Source organism: Dendrobates tinctorius, unplaced genomic scaffold, assembly GCF_039654945.1.
Source record: "Dendrobates tinctorius isolate UK_male_01 unplaced genomic scaffold, ASM3965494v1 ptg000049l, whole genome shotgun sequence".
Taxonomy (NCBI): Eukaryota; Metazoa; Chordata; class Amphibia; order Anura; family Dendrobatidae; genus Dendrobates; species Dendrobates tinctorius.
Window position 1 is genome coordinate 28,761,544 of NW_027361717.1, and position 24,732 is coordinate 28,786,275.

Below are 24,732 nucleotides of genomic sequence, written 5' to 3' on the forward strand. Positions count from 1 at the left end.
CTGCAGATCTGGGTGTAACTGGAGTACAATACATTAGGTAACAGCAGTACAGTGACTGCAGATCTGGGTGTAACTGGTGTTACATTAGGTAACAGTGGACCGGAAAATGCCGGGAGCATGGAGAGGAGAGAAAGAGTCCGGGGGCCGTCGGAAGGTGAGTATATAACTATTTTTTATTTTAACAGAGACTCTAGAATACCCGATGCGATAGAATCGGGCCACCATCTAGTCATATATATGGGGGTTATATGTGTGGGGCCATCATATTATAAATGGGGGATTACATGTGTGGGGCCATCATATATATGGGGGTTATATGTTATATATATACTAAACTACAACCCTGTCCATAGCTCCGCCCCTTATGACCAAAGCCACGCCCCTGCCACACCTCTATCCCACCCTACTGGGCCATGGAAGAATGGTCTTGCTTGAAGTCGGTCCCTGGTTCAAAAAAGGTTGGGGACCACTGCTCTAGACACCCATACTGTTAAGAGTTGAGATGGAGCACAAAGTCGCTGACTCCATCACTTACCCCAGCAGGCCACGGATATCATTAGAAATATTGGTCTTGTAGAAAATCTTCCTTTCCTCCATCCAGTGTAATATTAGTAATATATCCCATCTGGTTCTTGGGGACGGGGACAACATGGGCCTGTGTGATTTCAAATGCCAGGGCTGAATTTCAGTCCCAGTCCGTACCTGACTGGCTCTCTAACTTTCTTTACAGCACCTTGAAATCATAGGTGGAAACTGACTGGTTGTGGTGGGCAATTGCTCCACTTTGGGCTAGTATGGTTTATCATGTGTGACAGCATTTTTACTTGTCATCCATATAGAAAGTCCCTGCTACTGTATATCTGTATTTCTTTTGTAACTTTCTTGAGGTTTGAAATTCCAACACTTGAGTATAGAACAAAAACCAACACTAGTCACTCTACCATAACAGAATAGGTAAATGAGGTCAGCTATATGCAACGCAACTCATGGTAAATGATCACATTAGGGATCGCATATATTTTCACACATGATCTTGGATCAATTTCACAGACAGTCCGAAATTAGCTCAATGGCTTGGCTGAAATAATTAGTGGATTACTGTTGGAGCCAAGGGGTATAGTGCTACGTCTTAGGGTTCCGCTTCACATAGCGACGCACCAGTGATCCCGACGACGATACAACCTGGTAAGGATCGCTGGTGCGTCGCTGCATGGTCGCTAGTAAAAAACAGACAGATCTCTTCAACGACGCAGCAACGATACGGCGATCCATATAATGACCTCGGCGGTCGTTGGGACCTTGTCACACAGCAGCTATCTGACGACTCCCGCCTGCGTCCCTGAGTTCTGCGCCGTCAACGAGGTCGCTCGTCGGCGTCAAACGCAGCGATGCATGCTGGCCAGCGGGACACAGACGATCGAAAAATGGCCCAGGACATTCGAGCACAATCAGCGATATCCAACGGAGGGGCCGGTCACCGCTATGTGTCACATGTAGCGAGAACGCTGTTGCGTCACAAAATCTGTGACGTTTCAGCGATCTCACTAGCGATCTCGTTATGTGAGACGGGGCCTTAAGAACTGGTGCTGGTATTGGGCTTTTTCCCTCACCCTCTATACCCTATGTTGATAGATATCTCCAGCTTGTCAGTTAACATTTTGTAACTATCTTTTGACATTACTTTGTTATCTTCAAAAGAGATATAATCTTTCTTTCACACTTATCTTCATTCTCTAACCCCTTTGTAACTTTTCATGTACATTTATAGTAGATGTGTGCACTTACAGTTTGGAGTGGGCTCAGGAGCCAACACTGGAAAGTTATTACTTTTCTCAAAATGTGAATAGCGAAAACTAAAAAAATATATATAAGGTATACATATTTGGTATTGCTACATGTGCATATTTGTCTGAACTAGTGAAATATAGAATAAATGTCAAAACATAAAAAAAATGATATTGCAGAATTGCTGTTGTTTGGTCACATCGCCTCCACCTCAAAAAATTGAATAATAAAATGAAATTCAAAATGGTACCAACAAAAACTGCGGCTCGCTCTTCAAAAAAGCAAGCTTTTGTAAAACAAACCCGCAATGAAGTTATGGCTTTCACATTATGGTGATATTGAAGCCAAGCATTTTTTGTTTTTTTTGTTTTCTGATTCAGTAAATAGGCCACCATTTTACTAAACTGTAAGGGGCCATCAAAAGGTTAAAAAAAAATTATAATCACCTTAGCTTTCACATCTCTACCTCACCATCTCTCGTCTGGTCCTCGTTGCATCTTTGTATCCCCGCCACCCAACATTGAAATCCCCGGGCCTTTGATACTGACCTGGGACTTCTAGCTTAATTGAGACCCAGGGCAAATTCGCACGTGCGTGTGCAAGATCTTGACCTTATGCATGCTAGTGCAGAGCCCTCCCGAGAGAAGAGGGGATTGTCACGATCCATTTTTAAATCTGTGTCAGATTCTGGATTCTCTTATATAAACCTTTTTCCTTTCAGGCCATCGGGGGTTAATATTAGTTTTTGCCCCCGGTGGCTGCTGGTGTTACTGCATGGTTAGTGAGCCTGCTGGTGAGTTGTGAGGTGATTATGAGTTTTTTTAAACTAATTACATATATTACATTTATTATGCTATGGGGTCTCAGAAGACTCCATAGCATAAAATGTGACAAGATTTCTATTTTTTTTTTAATTTTGATTACAGTTTGTGATATGTAAAAAAATATATTGTCAAAAATATTTAGAAAATACATTTAACAGAAAAGCTTGATTTAAATAGTAGGTTGTTTTCTAATGATAGCTTCCCTTTATGTATCAAAACAATTCCATTTCAATGATGACATGAACACCAGTGATTGTAAAAAATAAAAGTAAGGCTAATTTCACACTTGTTTTTTTTTGCAGCGCGTTTTTCCCGTAAAAAAAAGCATTGAAAAAACGCATACAAACGCATACAAATGCTACGTTTTTTTCAAGCATTTTTTTGAGCATGCATGAAAAAAACGCAGCGTTTTTATGCGTTTGTATGCGTTTTTAGTGCGTTTTTACCGCGTTTGCGTTTTTTTCCAACATTAGGTGGCCCCTCACACTAACCCAAACCATGACTTTACTAACCCTAACCCTGACCCTAACCCTAACCCTAACCCTAACCCTGACCCTAACCCTGACCCTGACCCTAACCCTGACCCTGACCCTAACCCTAACCCTGACCCTGACCCTAACCCTAACCCTGACCCTAAACCCTAAACCCCCTTAACTAACCCTAACTCTAACCCAAACCCCTAAATTCCATTGTCCAACTAATGGTAAAAAAAAACGCATGCGCAAAAAAAGCAGACATAAGCATGCCAATGCGCACATATGCGCACCCATAGACTTATAATGGGTGTCTTGCTGTAAAAAAACGCATTGCGTGCGCATGCGTTTTTTTGAGGCAAGTCGGACGCCCAAAAAATGCAACAGGATGCATTTTGTGCGCCTGAGCGCATACCGCAAAAAAACGCATGCGCGGAAAAACGCATACAAACGCATGTGTATGCGCACATAAGCGCATCCCATGCAAAGTATAGGGAAAAAAACCACATGCGTTTTTTAGCGCTAAAATCCCGCGAAAAAAAACGCAAGTGTGAAACCAGCCTAAGTCATCTAATAATTTTTAGTGTTTTTTTCCTACGAGAAAAGACATTTTTTTACAGCACCTATACACCATTAGTTTTTGCCCCCGATGGCCGCTGGTGTTACTGCATGGTTAGCGAGCCTGCTGTTGAGTTTTCCTTTCCCCCCGATGGCCGCTGGTATTACTGCATTGTGATTAATTATCTATGCAGGTGGAAACCACTCCCACATTCCTTCTTAAGCTCAACAGGTGCACCAGATAATCGTTGGTGATATTGTTCCTCTTTGGATACCAACCAAGCTAGAGTTCAGGAGCTGACAGAGTTCTTTGGTGTTTCAGTTGTACTCTGTTTTCAAGTGGCTAACTCTGCTGTCCTGGAGCATTGCAGCAGAGCAAGCTAAGTCTTGTCATTTACTTTATTTAACCCCGAGGTGTCTGTATTACATTTTCCTTTGTATTTGGTGCAGTTTACTCTATTCCCTGTCTCACCTCCTGGGGAGGGGGTTGGGGTTTAGCTCAGGGCTAAATAGGAGATAGGGACAGGTCGGGGACTTGGGCCTCACTATCATTAAGTGTACCCCCAAGTTAAGGAAAGTCAGGGCACCCCCTTAGCCTGAGGGGCAGTTCAGGGGCCCTGGTTCCACATCTCCTGCTTCACCCCCCTACTGCCCTGTGACAGGGATCTGGAGTTGCGATGAGGACCGGACGGGTGATGGCGAGGAGTAGAGAGGTGAGTTGTGAGGTGATTATGAGTTTTTTTTAAACTATTTACATATATTACATTTATTATGCTATGGGGTCTCAGAAGACTCCACAGCATAAAATGTGACAAGATTTCTATTTTTTTTTTAATTTTTAATACAGTTTGTGATATGTAAAAAAATGTATTGTCAAAAATATTTAAAAAATACATTTAACAGAAAAGCTTGATTTAAATAGTAGGTTGTTTTCTGATGATAGCTTCCCTTTATGCATCAAAACAATTCCATTTCAATGATGACATGAACACCAGTGATTGTGAAAAATAAAAGTAAGTCATCTAATAATTTTTAGTGTTTTTTTCCTACGAGAAAATACATTTTTTTACAGCACCTATACACTATAAATATCCCATTCTTTTCCCAAGTTGTTCTATCTAGTTGCAGAATGATTGTGCATGACAGATCGTAACCAACGGGTAAACGTCATAGGAGAGATAAGTAGATATCATTGTTGGCCACCAAGATGCTGTCCTGCAGAAATGATCTGCCTCCTCACAGCTTTGTGTTTCTGGTTCTCCAGCCTTTCTTTGCTAAACGCTCATTGACATATTCTAAAGGAATATGTGAGCCTTGTCCAGTGCTATTAGCTGATGTGGGTCTTACGCATTCTCTGATGACTAATATACATCTGATGTAGGTCTTACGCACGCTCTGATGACTAAGACACCTTAGGACAGAGCATGGCACAGGGGTTGACTCGCAAGATTTATAAAAAGGCATGGCTGATGATGAACTAATTACAGTGGGGTAAATAAGTATTAAGTCAGCCACCAAATGTGCAAGTTCTCCCAGTTAAAAAGATGAGAGAGGCCTGTAATTGACATGATAGGTAGACCACAACTATGAGAGTCAAAATGAGAAGACACATCTAGAAAATCACCTTGTCTGATTTGGCAAGATTTATTTTGCAAATGATGGTGGAAAATAAGTATTTAGTCATTAACAAAAGTTCATCTCAATATTTTCTTATATATCCTTTGTTGGCAATCACAGAGATCAAACGTTTTCTGTAAGTCTTCACAAGGTTGGCACACACTGTTGGTGGTTGTTAGGAGTCAGGTTCCTGTGTCTGCTCTGCAGGAATCCAGAACCTTACATTCTGCGGTCTCTTGCTCTTTATCTACCGCAGAGGAGATTGCCTTGCAGCAAATCTCTCCAGGGGCTAAGTCCCTCTGTCATCCTACTGAGCATGCTCATGAGACGGTTTCCCATTGGAGATCGGGAGTCATGTGCTCAGGTCCTGCTCCAGATCTCATTGGTCCATCTCGGAGATCTGGAAGATTCCGGAAGGTCCCGGCTGCTATAAAAAGTGCGCATGGCCATTCCGCCATGCGCTAGTATAAACTATACTGCTATGTGTGAATGGTGACGGATGTACGATTCTGGTGACTGACTTATTATGAAACCCCTTCCCTCTGATATTACGCATGTGGTTAGGGAATTAGTTCAGTAGTCTGCACCAGTCTGCGGCAATTCTTAGGCCACTGTGCACACCGCACCTCTGCGCTAGCGTCCGACATAGCGTCTGCTTTGTAGCTGTGTCGTCCAGCGGCAGTGTCCTGCGCCGTGCTGCAGTTGCAGCCCCTCATGGCGTTCGCAGTAGCGACGCCGCACACACCGTAGGTCTAGACGGATGCAGCCCCTCTGTCTTAGTTCCTGCTCCTGTGACCTTATAACGTGTGTGCATTTACCTGAGGCCTGTGACTCTAACAGGCTCAGCCTTTTTGTATGTTTTTGTTGTGGCGCCTCTGTGTGTGAACAGAGCCCGCTCTGCGCACTTCGGGTGAAGATGAACCCGTGCGCGTTATATCGCCATATTGCTCGTCTGCCATTACTCAGCAGCGGTTGTAACACCTACTGCACGGTGGACCCCGAGCGGCGAACGCACTTTATTATTTATTTTTATTTAGTGCGTTCCGCTGTTCCTAACATTATACTAGCGCCAGGGTCTGGCTAGTGATGGCAGATCAGCAGCAACTCCTTCAGTGCATTCGCCAGCTAGAGGGCCGGTTGGCTACTCTTGAGAGTGTTATCGCAGCGGCGAAGTCTTCGGAGGCTGCTGTACAGGCGATCGCAGAGGCGGTTTCTCGTATGTCCACATCCTCCCACGCGCTGACAGTTACCCGCCTCCCGTTGCCCGATAAATTTTTTGGCGATGGCGCCTCCTGTAGGGGTTTCGTCAGCCAGTGCTCTATCCAGCTGGAGTTACTGGCTGCGCGATTCCCTACGGAGCTGGCCAAGGTGGGGTTTATTGTTTCCCTTCTGTCGGGCAAGACGTTGGAGTGGGCTACGCCACTATGGGAGCGTGGTGACCCAGAGGTTCGGACCGCTGCTCAGTTTTTAACAGCTACTAAGCAGGTCTTCCTGGGACCACGGGTCACCCACGACACCTCTCTACAGCTTTTGGCTTTGACTCAGGGATCCCTCTCGGTTAGTCAGTACGCCGTTCGTTTTCAGACACTGGCTTCCGAGCTGGAGTGGTCTGACAAAGCCCTCATCCCTGTGTTTTGGAGAGGTTTAGCTGAGCATGGTAAGGATGCTCTTTCTACCAGAGAGGTTCCTGTAAGTCTGGAGGAGTTGATTGCCATTGCCACCCGTATTGATCTCCGTTTTTCGGAGCGCGTGCTGGAGCGTGCTCAATCCAGACGGAAGGTTACTCCAGCTCCCAACCTCTTTGAACCTCTGGAATCACCCGAGCCAGAGTGTTCACTCCCAGAGCCCATGGAGGTGTCTTGCGCCAGTCTCGAGGAGCGTCCGACACTAAGTTCCACTTGCGGCTGCCACTGTCAGCACTCTGTTCACAAGGATAACGGGGCCCCGCAATGGCCAAACTCTGTGCCGCCGGGCAAGACCTTTGCCCCTCCTCACCTTCGGCCGAAGGTCCTCGCGTGGGCGCACACGTCCAGGGCGGGTGGTCACTGTGGCTACATGCAGACCGCAAAACTCCTGGCAGGGTCGTATTGGTGGCCGCACAGGGCTCTGGACATTAAGAAATATATTCAGGCATGCGCCTCGTGTGCTCGGGTAAGCTTCCTTAAACAGAGAGAGGAGACGCTCGCCGACACACCGCGGCATCCCACTTCAACTTATGCTCCAGGCGGTTTTGCGGCTCCCGTTGTCTCCCACGTGTCCCTTCTTAAAAATGGCGATCTTGCTGCCTCGGATACCTTCCATGTGTCCCGGTTTTCCGTGTCACCTACCGGGACATCAGTCTGAGTCCTGTGCCTCTGATGGGCACAGGGTGGTGGATTGGAAGGCTCAGAGAGGAGGGGGCCCTAGGAGGGGGGGTAATGTTAGGAGTCAGGTTCCTGCGTCTGCTCTGCAGGAATCCAAACCCTTACATTCTGCGGTCTCTTGCTCTTTATCTACCGCAGAGGAGATTGTCTTGCAGCAAATCTCTCCAGGGGCTAAGTCCCTCTGTCCTCCTACTGAGCATGCTCATGAGACGGTTTCCCATTGGAGATCGGGAGTCATGTGCTCAGGTCCTGCTCCAGATTTCATTGGTCCATCTTGGAGATCTGGAAGCTTCCGGAAGGTCCCGGCTGCTATAAAAAGCGTGCATGGCCGTTCCGCCATGCGCTAGTATAGACTATACTGCTATGTGTGAATGGTGACGGATGTATGATTCTGGTGACTGACTTATTATGAAACCCCTTCCCTCTGATATTACGCATGTGGTTAGGAAATTAGTTCAGTAGTCTGCGCTAGTCTGTGGCAAGCCTTAGGCCACTGTGCACACCGCACCTCTGCGCTAGCGTCCGACATAGCGTCTGCTTTGCAGCTGTGTCACCCAGCGGCAGTGTCCTGCGCCGCGCTTCAGTTGCAGCCCTTCTGGCGTTCGCAGTAGCGACGCCGCACACACGGTAGGTCTAGACGGACGCAGCCCCTCTGTCTTAGTGCCTGCTCCTGTGACCTTATAGCGTGTGTGCATTTAATGGAGGCCTGTGACTCTAACAGGATCAGCCTTTTTGTATGTTTTTGTTGCGGCGCCTCTGTGTGTGAACAGAGCCCGCTCTGTGCACTTCGGCTGAAGTTGAAGCCGTGCGCGTTATATCGCCATATTGCTCGTCTGCCATTACTCAGCAGCGGTTGTAACATCTACTGCACGGTGGACTCCGAGCGGCAAACGCACTTTATTATTTATTTTTATTTCGTGCGTTCCGCCGTTCCTAACAGTGGTATGTTGACCCATTCCTCCATGCAGGCCTCCTCTAGAGCAGTGATGTTTTGGGCCTGTCGCTGGACAACACAGACTTTCAAATCCCTCCAAAGGTTTTCTATGGGGTTGAGATCTGGAGATTGGCTAGGCCACTCCAGGACATTCATATGCTTCTTACAAAGCCACTCCTTTGTTGCCCTGGTGGTGTGCTTGGGAACATTATTATGCTGAAAGACCCATCCACGTTTCATCTTCAATGCCCTTGCTGATGGAAGGAGATTTGAACTCAAAATCCCACGATATATGGCCCCATTCATTCTTTCAAGTATACGGATCAGTCGTTCCGGTCCCTTTGCAGAGAAACAACCCCAAAGCATGGTGTTGCTACCCCCATGCTTCACAGTAGGTATGGTGTTATTTGGTGCAACTCAGCATCTGTCTCCTCCAAACACGACGAGTTTTGTTTCTACCAAACAGTACTACTTTGGTTTCATCAGACCATATGACATTCTCCCAATACTCTTCTGGATAATCCAAATGCTCTCTAGCAAACTTCAGACGGGCCCGGATATGTACTGGCTTAAGCAGTGGGACACGTCTTACACTGCAGGATCTGAGTCCCTGGTGACGTAGTGTGTTACTGATGGTAGCCTTTGTTACAGTTGTCCTAGCTCTATGCAAGTCATTCACTAGGTCCCCCCGTGTGGTTCTGGGATTTTTGTTCACCGTTCTTATGATCATTTTGACCCCACAGGGTGAGATCTTGCGTGGAGTCTCAGATCGAGGGAGATTATCAGTGGCCTTGTATGTGTTCCATTTTCTTATTATTGCTCCCACAGTTGATTTCATTACTCCAAACCTATTGCAGATTCAGTCTTCCCAGCGTGGTGCAGGGCTACAACTTTGTTTCTGGTGTCCTTTGACAGCTCTTTGGTCTTCACCATAGTGGAGTTTGGAGTGTGACTGTTTGAGGTTGTGGACAGGTGTCTTTTATACTGATAACAAGTTCAAACAGGTGCCATTACTACAGGTAAAGTGGAGGACAGAGGAGCCTCTTAAAGAAGAAGTTACGGGTCTGTGAGAGCCAGAAATCTTGCATGTTTTTAGCTGACCAAATACTTATTTTCCTCCATAATTTGCAAAATAAATCTTGCCAAATCAGACAAGGTGATTTTCTGGATTTGTTTTCTCATTTTGACTTTCATAGTTGTGGTCTACTTATGATGTCAATTATAGGCCTCTCTCATCTTTTTAAGGCTACTTTAACATTAGCGTTTTTTAGTGCAGCGCTTCATGCGCAATAGAAACGCATGCAAAAAACACATCATGCGATTTGCATGCGTTTGCGTTTTTTAGGTGCATGCGTTTTAACCAGTTTTGAGCCATGTTAACTCTTAAAATGCATGCGTTTTTTGAGCACGTCTGCGTTCCCATAGACTGTAATGCGTTATTTTGTCGCATTCCGTGCGCAAATGTGCGCATGCTTTTTTTTACGCCGTTGGGTGGACCCAAAAATGCAACTGGTTGTGTCAGGTGCGCCTAGGCGCACACATTAAAAAAGCGCATGCGCACGAACACGCATACGAACGCGTGCAAACGCAAGACCATGTACCCCCATGTTAAACATAGGTGCGCATGACGCATGCGCATGGACGCGCACGATGCGCTGCGCAAAAAAGCTCTAATGTGAAACCAGCCGAAGTGGGACAACTTGCACAATTGGTAACTGGCTAAATACTTTTTTTCCCTACTGCATGTCTTCTAACGTTATTATAGATGTATGGAGGCATACAAAAAGTTGAAGCAACCAATTTTTACACCTCAAAGGTACGTCCTATACTATTACTTAGCTCTTTTAAAAATAAGCTGTTATCTCATATGGTGAATGCCGAAATGAAAAAATAGAATTGAAATGGCATAATAGCTGTTTTTGGTCACTTTGTGTCTAAAAATAAATGGGATAAAGAAAGATCACAAAGTTATATGGACTCAACTATGGTAATGATGAAAACTAAACCTCATGACACAAAAAACAGCCCTCATATAACCTTTGGAAGGCAAAATTGAAAAATCAAAAGCAAAGATAGACCCACTGGGACTCTATTACCCAAAAACCCACACAAACTGGAGCCGGCCCTGCTTTTATAATTACACATGAATACATTTTATGTATTTTGAGGAAAGATAATAATTGCGATTACGGTACATTTTTGTTCTCGGACAGACACTGACAAAATATTATAGGACAATAGCTATCATCTTACAATTCTATGAGACTGAGAAACAAAAAGTCAATATTTTGATTAATAGTTGGGCAGCACGGTGGCTCAGTGGTTAGCACTGTTGCTTTGCAGTGCTGGCGTCCTGGGTTCAAATTCCGTCAAGGACAACATCTGCAAGGAGTTTGTATGTTCTCCCCATGTTTGTGTGGGTTTCCTCCCACATTTCAGACATACTGATAGGGAATCTAGATTGTGAGCCCCATCGGGGACAGCGATGTTAATGTATGTATAGTGCTGCAGAATAAGATAGCGCTATATAAGCAAAGCATAATAAATAAATAATTAGGACTATTGGGCAACTCCAAAGTACAATGATCTATTACAAATTGTGCATTAATTAGGAGTATGTGCGATTCACTGCTAATTTGATGGGATCAGCAGTGCCTAATATTTACATTGTTCTTTATGAGCGATTTCCTTTTGAATAATTGTACTTACATTACAGGGGATGTTTATTGCATACAGTGGCTACAGTATTCACCCCACTTAGCTTTTTACCGATTTTTATTACATCACAAACTGTTTAAATGTTTTTTTTAATCCTGGATAAAGTAAATAAAAATTGTCATGTGTATTCACCCATTTTGTTATGAATCCCCTAAAAATTTCTGGTGCAAGCAATTACCTTCATAAGTCACATGCTGAGTGAAAGGAAGTCCACTGTGTGCAATCTAAGTGTCACATGGTCTGTCAGTATATATGTGGCGCCCCTGAGGCTTCAGTCGCCACAGAGATACTGCACCTTCTCCTAAGGTGTAGTGCCCCACCATCCAGGTAGGCTGGGATCTCCTTTCCGCATTCCAACACCTGCACCCCACACACAGGATAGTTCAGCAGGGACCCATCCATGCTTTATGCTGGAAAGGTCATAGGGTGCCTTTTGTGGTCCCTGGCTTCGTAACACAAGAGGTGCTGGGGAGGCGGGTGGAGTTAGATATAAAAGAGAGGGAAGAGTGAAAGTTATTAGTTAGTTGGTTAGAGGAGAGAGAAGAGAGAAGATGGGTGTCTGAGGGATGTGCTGCAGCAGGTCCCAGTGATCTGGTCTGCTGGCACGAGAAAGACCAGAGAGAGAGACTGATAAGATTGATAACCTAACCTTCCATAAGAGAGATAGAACAGATCGGAACGAAGGAGAAGAGAAGGATGGTGGGAAGCAGGTTGAGAAAGAGAGAGAACCCTTCCAGTCCAGAGAGCGCAAAGGCCGGGGCCCGGTCCCCGAGGTTGATTGGAACTTTATGTCCGGCAACAGACACCGGAGGAGTAGTGAGCCGCTAATGCCTTGCTCCCATCATAGACTTGGGACACAACAGCAACTGAATAGAGAGCCGGGACGTAGTGAGGAGTCCCCGAGCAGGCTACAGCTGTCTGTCATACAAGTAAAGACTAGGAACACCTGGAGAGAGGCATTCCAGGGTAACTAAGTACTGGAGTGCTTCGCACCTAAAGGCGCATTTTAGGAGTCGTTCAGTAAAGTACATGTTGGCGGAGTGTGGAAGGGAGAATCCTATCCTGCTTGGAGGTTGGCTGGAGCCCTGACCTGGAGAACACAGTACGGAGGCAGGCAGTTGTGTGAACTGCAAACAGTGAGTAAAGCTTTGGAACAGCATACTCTGGTGTCCTCCAGTTATTCCTGCACCACTACACCTGGGTACCAGCCTCCATACCATTCTGCGCCTCTCCTCATCCATTGAACCTACACTGCCCTGGGACTACAGCTCCACCTGTGGGGAGCTATACCATCTCTGCTGCACCACACCATCAGTCCCAGCGGATCTGCACGCAGCGTTGGCTAACACCTCACTTGCCAAATACCACGGGTGGCATCACGAACTATTCATCTAAACTTTAACACCATTAACATCACCGCCATTGATATTGGGCGCCCAGGGCCACGGACCAGGTCACCGCTGCTGTGATGCATTCCCACCTTGACCCCGGCCCGGTACCGAGTACCCCGCTGCCCTGGGTGAAGCGAGGGCGACCCATATACACAGCTTTACAGAAAGTCCACAGATGTTTCAACACCATTAAGCAAGAGGCACCACTAACCAAACACCACCATGATGAGCAAGGAGATCTCCAACAAGTCAGGGACAGAGTTGTTGAGAAGTACAAGTCAGGGTTGTGTTATAAAAAAAATTCCAATCTCTGATGATGCCCCAGAGCACCATCAAGTCCATTATTATGAAATAGAAATAACATAGTACCACAACAAACCTGCCAAGAGAGGGCCACCAACCAAAACTCTCAGCCTGGGCAAGGAGAGCATTAATCAAAGTGGTAGCACAGAGACCAAAGGTAATCCTGAAGGAGCTGCAGAGTTCCCAACCAGAGACTGGAGCATCTGTCTATATGACAACAATAAGCCATACACTCCTTAAAGATGGGCTTTATGGAAGAGTGGGGAGAAAAAAGTCTTTACTTACACACAAAAATTGTAAGGCTCGTTTTGAGTTTGCCAAAAGACATGTGGAAGACTACCCAAAGGTATGGAGGAAGGTGCTGTGGTCAGATGAGACCAAAATGAAACTTTTTGTAACAAAGGTAAACACTATGTTTGGTGGCAAACCAACACAGCTCATCACCCCAAGAACACCATCCCCACAATGAACATGTTAGTGGCAACATCATGCTTTGGAATGTTTTTCAGCAGCAGGGACAGGAGAAATAGTCTGAGTAGAGCGGAAGATGGATGGTACGAAATACAGGGATATTTTTGAGCAAAACCTGTTTCAGTCTGTCAGTGATATGAGACTGGGACGGAGCTTCACCTTCCAACAAGACAATGACCCAAAGCATACTGAGAAATCAACACTCAAGTGGTTTAAGATGAAATATGTTAATGTTTTGGAATGGAATAGTCAAAGCCCAGACCTTAATCCAATTGAGTATCTGTGCATCACTGTTCACCTGAGGAAACCATCTAACTTGAAGGAGTTGGAGCAGTTTTACCTTGAGGAATAGGCAAAATTCTCAGTTGCAAGATGTGGAAAGCTCATAGAGACTGATCCAAAGTGACTTGCAGCTGTAGTTGAGCAAAAGGAGACTTTAAGGATGAATCGTTATGCACACAGAAGTTTTCAGTTATTTTCTTCTATACATTGTTTGCTTCACATTCAAAAGAAAACCAAATGTTCACAGTAGTAGGCATGTTCTTTACATGAACTAATGCAAACCTTCATAAAAGACAAGTCAATCACACTTCTGTGAAATCAACCTGTCCAGTTATGAAGCAACACTGATTGTGAATCAGTTTCTCCTGCTGTTGTACAAATGAAACAGACAACAGGTAGAAATTATAGGCAATTAGCATGATAAACCCTATAAAGGAGTGGTTCTGCAGGTGGTGACCACAGAACATTTCTCTGTTACTATCCTTTTTGATTTGGTCACTTATGCATTTTGTCATTGCTTTCACCCCTAGAGGTACCATGAGGCAGTGTCTACATCGCACAAAAATTGCTCAGGTAGTGCAGCTCATCAGGATGGAACATCAATGCAAGCTGTGGCAAGAAGGATAACTGTATCTATCAGCACAGTGTCCAGAGCATAGAGCAGATACTAAGAGACAGGTCAGTACACCAGGAGACGTGGATGAGGTTGTAGGAGGGCAACAACCCAGCAGAAGGAGGGTGATATAAGTGCCCAACGTCCACAAGTGGGTGTTATGTTTACAGCCCAACACCGAGCAGGGCGATTGGCATTTGCCATAGAACACCAAGATTAACATATTCGACATTGGCGCCCTGTGCTCTTTATGGATGAGAACAGGTTCACACTGAGTATATGTGACAGACATGACAGTGTCTGGAGATGCCATGGAGAGCATTCTTCTGCCTGCAACATCCTCCAGAATGACCGGTTTGGCAGTGGGTCAGTAATGGTGCTGGAAGGCATTTGTTTTAAGGGCTGCACAGGGACATCATTGTCTCGTTGCACCACAGAGGTTGACGGATGCTTTAATCCTGGTCTGAAAGGAGATCCCTCAGGAGAACATCTGCCACCTCATCAGGACCGTTCCCAGGGGTTGTAGGGAGGACAACAGGCACTTCCACTGAAGTTGGTTCAGCCTGTAATTTGATTTTCCACTTTGATTTTGAGTATCATTCCAAATCCTGACCTCCATGGGATATTAATTTTGATTTACATTGATTATTTTTATGTTTTATTGCTCTCAACGCATTCCACTATGTAATGAATAAAGATTTGCAGCTGGAATATTTCATTCAGTGTTATCTAGCATGTGGTATTTTAGTGTTCCTTTTATTTTTTTGAGCAATATATATATATATATATATATATATATATATATATATATATACTAGCTGAAGAGCCCGGCGCTGCCCGGGCATAGTAACTAACTGTGGTTAGTTATAACAAATTATAATTATCCTCCATCCCATAGTCCCGTGCCCATATACCCATCATACATATCCTCCATCCCATAGTCGAGTGCCCATATACCCATCACACATCCTCCATCCCATAGTCCCATGCCCATATATCCATCATACATATTCGCCATCCCATAGTCGAGTGCCCATATACCCATCACACATCCTTCATCTCATAGTCCCATGCCCATATACCCATCATACATATCCTTCATCCCATAGTCCCGTGCCCATATACCCATCATACATATCCGCCATCCCATAGTCCCGTGCCCATATACCTGTCATACATATCCTCCATCCCATAGTCCAGTGCCCATATACCCATCACACATCCTCCATCCCATAGTCCCGTGCCCATATACCCGTCATACATATCCTCCATTCCATAGGCCAGTGCCCATATACCCATCACACATCCTCCATCCCATAGTCAACCATTATGACATCATAATGAGCGGCGGGGCTTGCAACCTATGATGACATCAGCGTCGCCATGGCAACCATTATGACATCATAATGAGGGGCGGGGCTTGATACACACACACTTTTTCCCCATTATGTAGATAGGGGCAAAATTGTTTGGTGAATTGGAATGCGTGGGGTTAAAATTTCACCTCACAACATAGCTTAGGACACTCTCGGGGTCCAGACGTGTGACTGTGGCAAATTTTGTGGCTGTAGCTGCGACGGTGCGGATGCCAATCCCGGACATACACACACATACATACATACATACACACACTTGAGCTTTATATATTATATACAGTCATATGTAAAAGTTTGGGCACCCCTATTAATGTTAACCTTTTTTCTTTATAACAATTTTGGTTTTTGCAACAGCTATTTCAGTTTCATATATCTAATAACTGATGGACACAGTTATATTTCTGGATTCAAATGAGGTTTATTGTACTAACAGAAAATGTGCAATCTGCATTTAAACAAAATTTGACCGGTGCAAAAGTATGGGCACCCTTATCATTTTCTTGATTTGAACACTCCTAACTACTTTTTACTGACTTCCTGAAACACTAAATTGGTTTTGTATCCTCATTAAGCTTTGAACTTCATAGCCAGGTGTATCAAATCATGAGAAAAGGTATTTAAAGTGGCCACTTGCAAGTAGTTCTCCTATTAGATTCTCCTATGAAGAGTGGCATCATGGGCTCCTCAAAACAACTCTCAAATGATCTGAAAACAAAGATTATTCAACATAGCTTTTCAGGGGAAGGATACAAAAAGTTGTCTCAGAGATTTAACCTGTCAGTTTCCACTGTGAGGAACATAATAAGGAAATGGAAGAACACAGGTACAGTTCTTGTTAAGCCCAGAAGTGGCAGGCCAAGAAAAATATCAGAAAGGCAGAGAAGAAGAATGGTGAGAACAGTCAAGGACAATCCAAAGACCACCTCCAAAGACCGGCAGCATCATCTTGCTGCAGATGGTGTCACTGTGCATCGGTCAACAATACAGCGCACTTTGCACAAGGAGAAGCTGTATGGGAGAGTGATGCGAAAGAAGCCGTTTCTGCAAGCACGCCACAAACAGAGTCGCCTGAGGTATGCAAAAGCACATTTGGACAAGCCAGATACATTTTGGAAGAAGGTCCTGTGGACTGATGAAACAAAGATTGAGTTGTTTGGTCATACAAAAAGGCGTTATGCATGCGCTGTATTGCAGACCGATGCACAGTGACACCATCTGCAGCAAGATGATGCTGCAGGTCTTTGGAGGTGGTCTGTGGATTGTCCTTGACTGTTCTCACCATTCTTCTTCTCTGCCTTTCTGATATTTTTCTTGGCCTGCCACTTCTGGGCTTAACAAGAACTGTACCTGTGTTCTTCCATTTCCTTACTATATTCCTCACAGTGGAAACTGACAGGTTAAATCTCTGAGACAACTTTTTGTATCCTTCCCCTGAAAAGCTATGTTGAATAATCTTGGTTTTCAGATCATTTGAGAGTTGTTTTGAGGAGCCCATGATGCCACTCTTCATAGGAGAATCAAATAGGAGAACTACTTGCAAGTGGCCACTTTAAATACCTTTTCTCATGATTTGATACACCTGGCTATGAAGTTCAAAGCTCAATGAGGTTACAAAACCAATTTAGTGCTTCAGGAAGTCAGTAAAAAGTAGTTAGGAGTGTTCAAATCAAGAAAATGATAAGGGTGCCCATACTTTTGCACCCGTCAAATTTTGTTTAAATGCAGATTGCACATTTTCTGTTAGTACAATAAACCTCATTTGAATCCAGAAATATAACTGAGTCCATCAGTTATTAGATATATGAAACTGAAATAGCTGTTGCAAAAACCAAAATTGTTATAAAGAAAAAAGGTTAACATTAATAGGGGTGCCCAAACTTTTACATATGACTGTATATATATATATATCTCCACTCTTAAAAATATGGCATGCTGTGTGAAATGTAAAACAATACAAAACAAAAATGCAATAATTTGTAAACCATTTTATTTGCAATAAAACATAAAACTCATCAGAAGGTGAATATTGAACATTTTTTCATTTTCAAAAAATTAACTCATTTAGAATTTGATGGCAAACACACATCTCTAAAAAGCTGGAAGAAGGCTCACAGAAGGCTGGAAAAGTAAGTGGTGCTAATGTAAAATAGCTGGGTCAATTTTTAACTCAGTCACATCACTGTTTAAAAAAAGAGCATGTTAGACAGGCAGAGTCTCTCGGAAATAAATATGGTTAGAGGTTCACCAATCTGTGAACAGTTATCGTAACTGTGTCTAAAAATTGAGGAATAATTTCAGGAAAATCATTATGAACATAAAATTGCAAAGACTGAATATGTTGCCATCTACAGTGTATGTGCACACGGGATGAGGCCGACTGTCATTATTGGATGCTCATGATCTATAGGCCCTCAAGCAGCACTGCATGAAATAGGCATGAATTGGTCTTTCAAATCACTGTATGGACTAAAGAATGCTTCCAGAAATCATTGTCTGTGAACACAGTACAACATATACTCAACATATGCAAGTTAAAGCTCTATCATGCAAAGAAGAAGCTATATATTAACCTAATCGAGAAATGCTGTCTTCTCTGGGCCAAAGCTCATTTAAAAAAAGGAATTGCACAAAAAAATTCATTAGCCTGCATCTTTGATATTATAGAGCATTAGTGTCTATGGCATGAGTAGTTTACGCATCTTGAAAGGCACTAACAATGCTGAGCATTATATAGAGGTTTTAGAACAACATATGCTCCTATCTGTACAATATCTATTTCAGCGAAGGGTTTGTATATTTCTGGAAGACAATGCTCAATTACAAATTTCATCCATCACAACAGTATGACTTTGCAGAAGAAAGATGAACCGGCTGCCTGTAGTCTAGACCTGTCACCAACAGAAAACATTTGGCGCATTATGAAACGAAAAATCAGGCAAATAGGACCCAGGACTGTTAAGCAGACAGAAATGGGCCAACTTTCCTCTACCAAAACTCCAGCAATTGGTCTCGTCTCTGCCCAGATGTTTACAGATTGTTGTAAAAAGAAGAGGTGACACTAGACAGTGGTAGACATGGAGCCGTCACAGCTTTTTTCAGATGTGTTTCTGCCATCAGACTTCATTTTTCAAGTAAAATGTCTTTCACCTTCTGCTTTGTTCTGTTGTGAATAAAATACGCTATAAGATCATTACAATCTTGTCTTCTTTACATTTCACACAGTGTCCCGACTTTATTGCAATATCTAAACAGTGTGTGTGCCTGTATATGCTGATGTGACGTTATGTAGAGTCAGTATGTATCGTAATATGTGCAGTATTATAGTGATAGCTATCTTGACACTGAAGCACAAATCAATGGAAATAATATGATGTCTCAGCATTTTATTATGCCATTACTCTTATATGGTGCAGGGGAATCTTCTGGGAATTCCCAGTATTAGGAACATATCGCAACTCCGCAGTTATCATGTCCCTGCAAACCTTAATGTTATGGTGCGAAAATGCTGTAAATCAATCTATCATCTATATATATCTATGATCTATATATCTATATTATCTATCTACATTTTCTATTTATTATCTGCCTATCTACATTATCTACGGTATCTATCTATCTATAGAGTAAAAAAAGAAAAACAGCACAAAAAAATGTAGAAAAAGTGGACTTTATTGCCCAAATGGTGTGGCGACGTTTCGGATGTGATATCCTTTCTCAGGAACTTTTGTCATGTGCAACTGCTTTCTACCAGCAAGAAAAATGGCGCCGGTTCTATGAGCTGTGTTCTGCTCACGCGGGGTGTGACGCTCACTTCCGGAGATGCGATCTTGATCTTTTTTTCATTTTTGCACATGCGCATTGTGTCAAGCAGGACGCCGCTGTCGGCACGCGTGTGTATGCAGAGAATGGGGGGAGCCATGAAAGTGATTTATAATATACAGCTGTGTGTAAATTACTAATTAGTATTTGATCTGTTACTGTACAGTACTGTATGTCACTGCACTGTACTTTAATACACTTGTGTCCATATGGACTATCTATGCACTTTATGTATGTCCTCTGTATATGAGCTGTCATACTCTTTTATATGTAACTATTATTAAGCACGTCTAATTATTTGTATGCTATAATAATATCCTGTTTGTGCACTCATGTATTGCTTGAGAAAGGCCCAACATGAGCCGAAACGTCGCTGTGATGGGCTATTAAATTTAAGCACTTCTAACCTTGACCGTGAATGGTGTGCTGCCTCCATTTTTGAATTTCTATCCATCTATTATCTGTCTATCTATCTATCTACATTATCTATCTATCTACATTATCTATCAATCTACAGTATCTATCTATTTACATTATCTATCATCTATCTATCTATATTATCTATCTATCTACATTATCAATCTATCTATTACCTATCTATTACCTATCTATCTATCTACATTATCTATCTATATATCTCTTTATCTATCCATATACACATATATATATATATATATGTATACACACACACAGATGCTACATAGTATAGCGTCGGCATATACAGACACACAGGCTGTTCGGACATCGTACTGAGCTATCCTCACTTCCTCACAAAAAAGCACAGTAATCTTAATTGACAGAGTCTCGTACTGCTTAATGTATGAAGGCAATGGTAATGGCAAACCATATACTGCTCCTTTCTGATACATGAATTATTTCTTATTCTGCCATGCACCATTTTAATATATGCTACAAAAAGAAACTATAGTTCAGTAGAGGATTCCTAATATCTCCCGAGAGTCGAAGGGTTAATGCAATGGTACTTAGCGACCTTGGTTTCTTTGCACATCGATCATAACAGCGACAGAACGATAGATTGCTGCATAACATTACATGTGTCAGCAGGTTGGGGTTTTGTTGTATTTCAGCCATTTTGCAGCAGGTTATAACGTTGCTTAAAATGGCTGCTGTATTTCTCATAGGGAGAGAAATGAAATAGAAGCTGGTGGCGGCCCGTAGATTCTTACTAATATCTCATCGTACATCATAGGTTAAAGAAATTAATATTAACATAGGTTTACGGTAAAAATTACTCTGTTTGAGCTGAGGCGGCCATTTTCCTATATATAGCAAGGGCTATACACACAGATGCAAGATCATTTCTAACGTAGATGCGCTAAGCAATAGTTAAAACATATTAAAAGCTACACTGCAAAGTTTAAAATATGTCATCGTTATCTACCATCCTGGCAGCCATTTTGAGGTGTGCAAGCTGACTCAAAATGGCCGTTGCTGCAAATGAGTCATTAACACAACATAAACAGAAAGAAAATAAAAGAGACAGCGCGCAGAAGACAGAGTTCAGAGAAAAGCAGCCGATAAATTAGATTCAGATGTTGTTTCGTACACAAGAATAGTGACATTTAGTCAGAATAAAAGCTTCATCCCGCCTCACTAAGTTCTACGCAGCCATTTACATTCATACGCTGGTTGTTCCTAGCAACACAAGAAAACATCTGGCAGGAAAAGTGTTAAATTCTGCCGACAATATGCCGCTTTTTGGTTGTTGTCGTTTCCATTGTGTGAGAACATATCGTGCATGTATTGGGAATCAACGCTTGCGATAGGGTTGAGAATACACAGCAGCACGCAGCTCGAAAACAATAAATCATGAGAGAAAAACAACAAGCAAAACTAAATGAATAAAAAAAAAGGAATATGCCTTCTGAGGAAAGCATTCTTTACTTGCCTGGTGGAAATTTTTCTAGAAATAACATTATCTTCCCCCCAGTGTTAAAATCATTTAGCGAAAAACGTTCCGTTGCCACAGTAACAAGGCACGGGCCCGGTCTAGAGAGATCATCGTGAATGCAGAATCTCAGTCTTAAAGGAGCTTTGCAGCAAACACGCACACACAAGGAATAATGTGGGGGGGAAAAAAAGAAGAGAAAAACCCCCGTTCTGTCTGGATTTGGATTCACGACATCGAATCATCCTGCGTCAGTCTGACTATTAACCCTGCAACCACCACAGCGGCCTTTACAGGCCTCGAATGTTCATTAGTGTGCATAGAACAACAAGGCAGGAACACAAACAGCTTTACTGAACAAAAAGCAGCTTTTTTTTTTAGAAAAATCTAATTTTTTCTTTTTTTTTTTTTAACACGAGAGAAAAGGCGGAAATGTCCTTGAATTTTCTAAATGTCATGGCATTACGCATTAATGTGGAGAGCAGGCAATGGGTTACTGTCACATAAAGGCCTGACCGGATGGTTTCAATGATGAAACAGGACAGCTAAGATCTGTTTTCGGTTTATAAAGCAGAGCTTATTAAAATGTAGTATTTTATTACATTTTTACGTAGTTTTTTTCCGGTTGGAACAGCATGAAATCCGATATGTAACCGGAGAGCAGTGAACAGTTAACATGTGTAATAAGCCGTCCGCCATACTGTGGCAGGACACCTTTCACGCAGAAATTCATTTTATGCAACCGAGCAAGAGATGAGGCTCCTGGAGGTCGTTTACATGAAATCTATTTCTTAAAGGCATCTTGTGAAAATCAGCATCCGTTCGTGGTGACTGATTCAGAAAAGTACGTCGCCTGTTCTGTGATGGCTTCTCTCATCTTCATGTCTGCTTAATAACATCTAGCAATGTGCGTAAGATTAGACATATTCAGGGTTGGCGCGGCGCGCGGACCATAACGACAACAACATGCACTTGCGACCTACCTCTGCGAACCGTTTAAGGATACCGTTAACACCGTAAAAGACTTTCGGTCTTCCTGCTTGTGGCCCAAGTTACGGAAGAATAAAAATAAACCTTTTTTTTTAATTCGGTCCACGGTATGAGGAGCCGTCGTCGGTAAAAATCAGCTCGGACGGCTGACATTCATGAGAAGTGGATTTTCCATTGGGGGAACGGATCTTGGTAAGCAATGATAATCCACGTCTGGGTTTTCTTCATGCTGTGTGCCATTGATCCGCAGCTTTGTATTACTAACGGCAGGAGTGACCACTGCAAAGGGCCACTTCTCTGTTCCCCCGGAGAACCGACCATTTACCCATGACTTCCGCATGCGAGAGGCGAGCTACAGTGCTATGCAGGAGTTAAAAATAGATTTTTTTTCCATTCCTCCTACCTGCATTGCAAGCATATTAGTTTCCAAGCGCTTTAATTTGATATTCACATTAATTAACAATACAGCATACATTATTTAGCCGGGTAAATGCAGGACAGGATTAAAAGCAAGATTAATACGACTACGCAGCCTGTCACAGTCAATTTTTTTTTTTTTTTTTTAAAAAAAGCTTGTATTTTTTTTTTTTAGCATGAGATGACGATGAAAATGCCGGCTGTAAAATGGTGATGCAATGTAGCGAGAGGCAGGAGGTACAGAATGTTATGTCAGTCTGAGTATTTACATACTGACAGCAGCGTCTAATGGATTCGGAGCACAGCATGCAGAAGAGAAGGCATTAATCCTTGCTGCCATTTCAGCCTTTTGCAAGAGATGCATTCTGCAGCATCGCTTACGAAGAAGGAAAGATCCAGCTCACCTTAAACGCAGCATGTAACTAACGATGTGGATGACCGACAAGCCATCAGCAGGAACAATAAGCAAAAAAAAGGCAAAAAATAATATTAATAATAATAAAAGATGAACAACAACCTTTACTCAGCTGGCAGTTCCCCAGATGTTACGTGACGGGCTCCTGGAAGACACCAGCTTCGTCGCCTTGTACAGCCGTGCATATGACCATTCCGGGGCTGATGCAGGATGCAAACATATTAAGTATGACATCCTTCTTCTCACTGCAAAATAGAGCCTACTGCTTGAAGATGATCTTCGGGAAGCTGTAATGTCCTCTTCAGGCAGGATTCACAACACCGCCCTGCATTCGCAATCATTTGCTCCCCTTTTTTTGGGGGGTTTTGTTTTTCGAAAGCTGCAGTTTAAGTTTTATTAAAAGCAATATCCTTTCCACAGTTTGCAAGCCACCGAGATCCAGTCATCTGACCGGCTAATTGTATTTAGGCAACACCCTACTTACCACAGGCTCGGCAAGTGCTAAATATATCGGCATTACAGCTGCTCAGTCGCACAGGAAAATACGTACTAAAGAATTGTTATTTCCTCTCGTGATAAAAAAAAAAAAACAAAAAAGACAACCCGATTCCTTCAGAGCTGGATTCTGCTCAAACATTGAGTAATCCGTTGCAGTTTTTTCGCTTGCATAATCCGAGTACTCTGACCCACATAATGCAAACAAGTCATAGCCGAACACATACTAAACTGTACGCACCTACTGACTGCTGGCTGTATTAACTGTCTGGCTGCCTGCTCTGCATATTTTACCGCACTGTGACCATGGGCTGTGACGACAGAGCAAGAACACATTCTTTCGGGGCATTGTACACTGAATCATATTTTATATTTCAATCTTAATACACAATTTAGCAGTAATATATTTTATTTTATGTTATTTTTTTTTTTTATTTTTAAATAAAATAGGCAATTTACAAAACGATCCCCAAGATTTAAACTGGCCAAATATTAATGTAAAAAGAAATACAGTGGGTCATATTTATCAAGCTATAGGCGTCAAAATTCTGGCATAATGTGTGCTAAAATACTGTACTTCATGACTTTTTAGATGATTCATTATGTGTTTTTAGACATTTTTTGTAACTTTGTTTGAATAGGAGACATGCCAAGGCTAAAAAAGAGTGTGCAACGCAACAAATGCACCAAAATTGTGGCAAAAAATAAGAACTAATAAGTGGTGTAAACTTAGATTACACAGTCTTAGACTTAAACCGATTTATCACACAACATAAATCACTTTGATAAATTTGGATACAGTTTAAGTCTTTTTATTGTAAGTTTGCATTGTCTAAGGCCTGTTTCACACTTCAGGTTGTTTGACGTCAGTTGCAAACCGTCCAAGTGTGAAATAACAGATCCGTTTCCGCTTTGTAAACAACGAATGTGTGGTGCCCCTGAGGCTCAGTCGCCACAGAGGTACTGCACCTCCTCCTGA

The 24,732-nt window shown here is 42.9% G+C and overlaps 1 protein-coding gene across 3 annotated transcripts in view; it reads right to left on the minus strand.

Moving 5' to 3' along the window:
• The window catches only part of ZBTB38 (zinc finger and BTB domain containing 38), a 58,823-nt gene extending 34,811 nt beyond the window's left edge, over positions 1-24,012 (minus strand). Inside the window, exon 1 of one of the 3 annotated variants that reach the window (XM_073576614.1) lies at positions 23,743-24,012. The gene's annotated coding sequence lies outside the window, so the exon portion shown is untranslated. Of the gene's footprint in view, positions 1-22,419 lie in introns of all 3 variants that reach the window. The other 2 variants (XM_073576612.1, XM_073576611.1) reach the window with 2 other exon arrangements.
• Between the last annotated feature and the right edge of the window lie 720 nt (positions 24,013-24,732).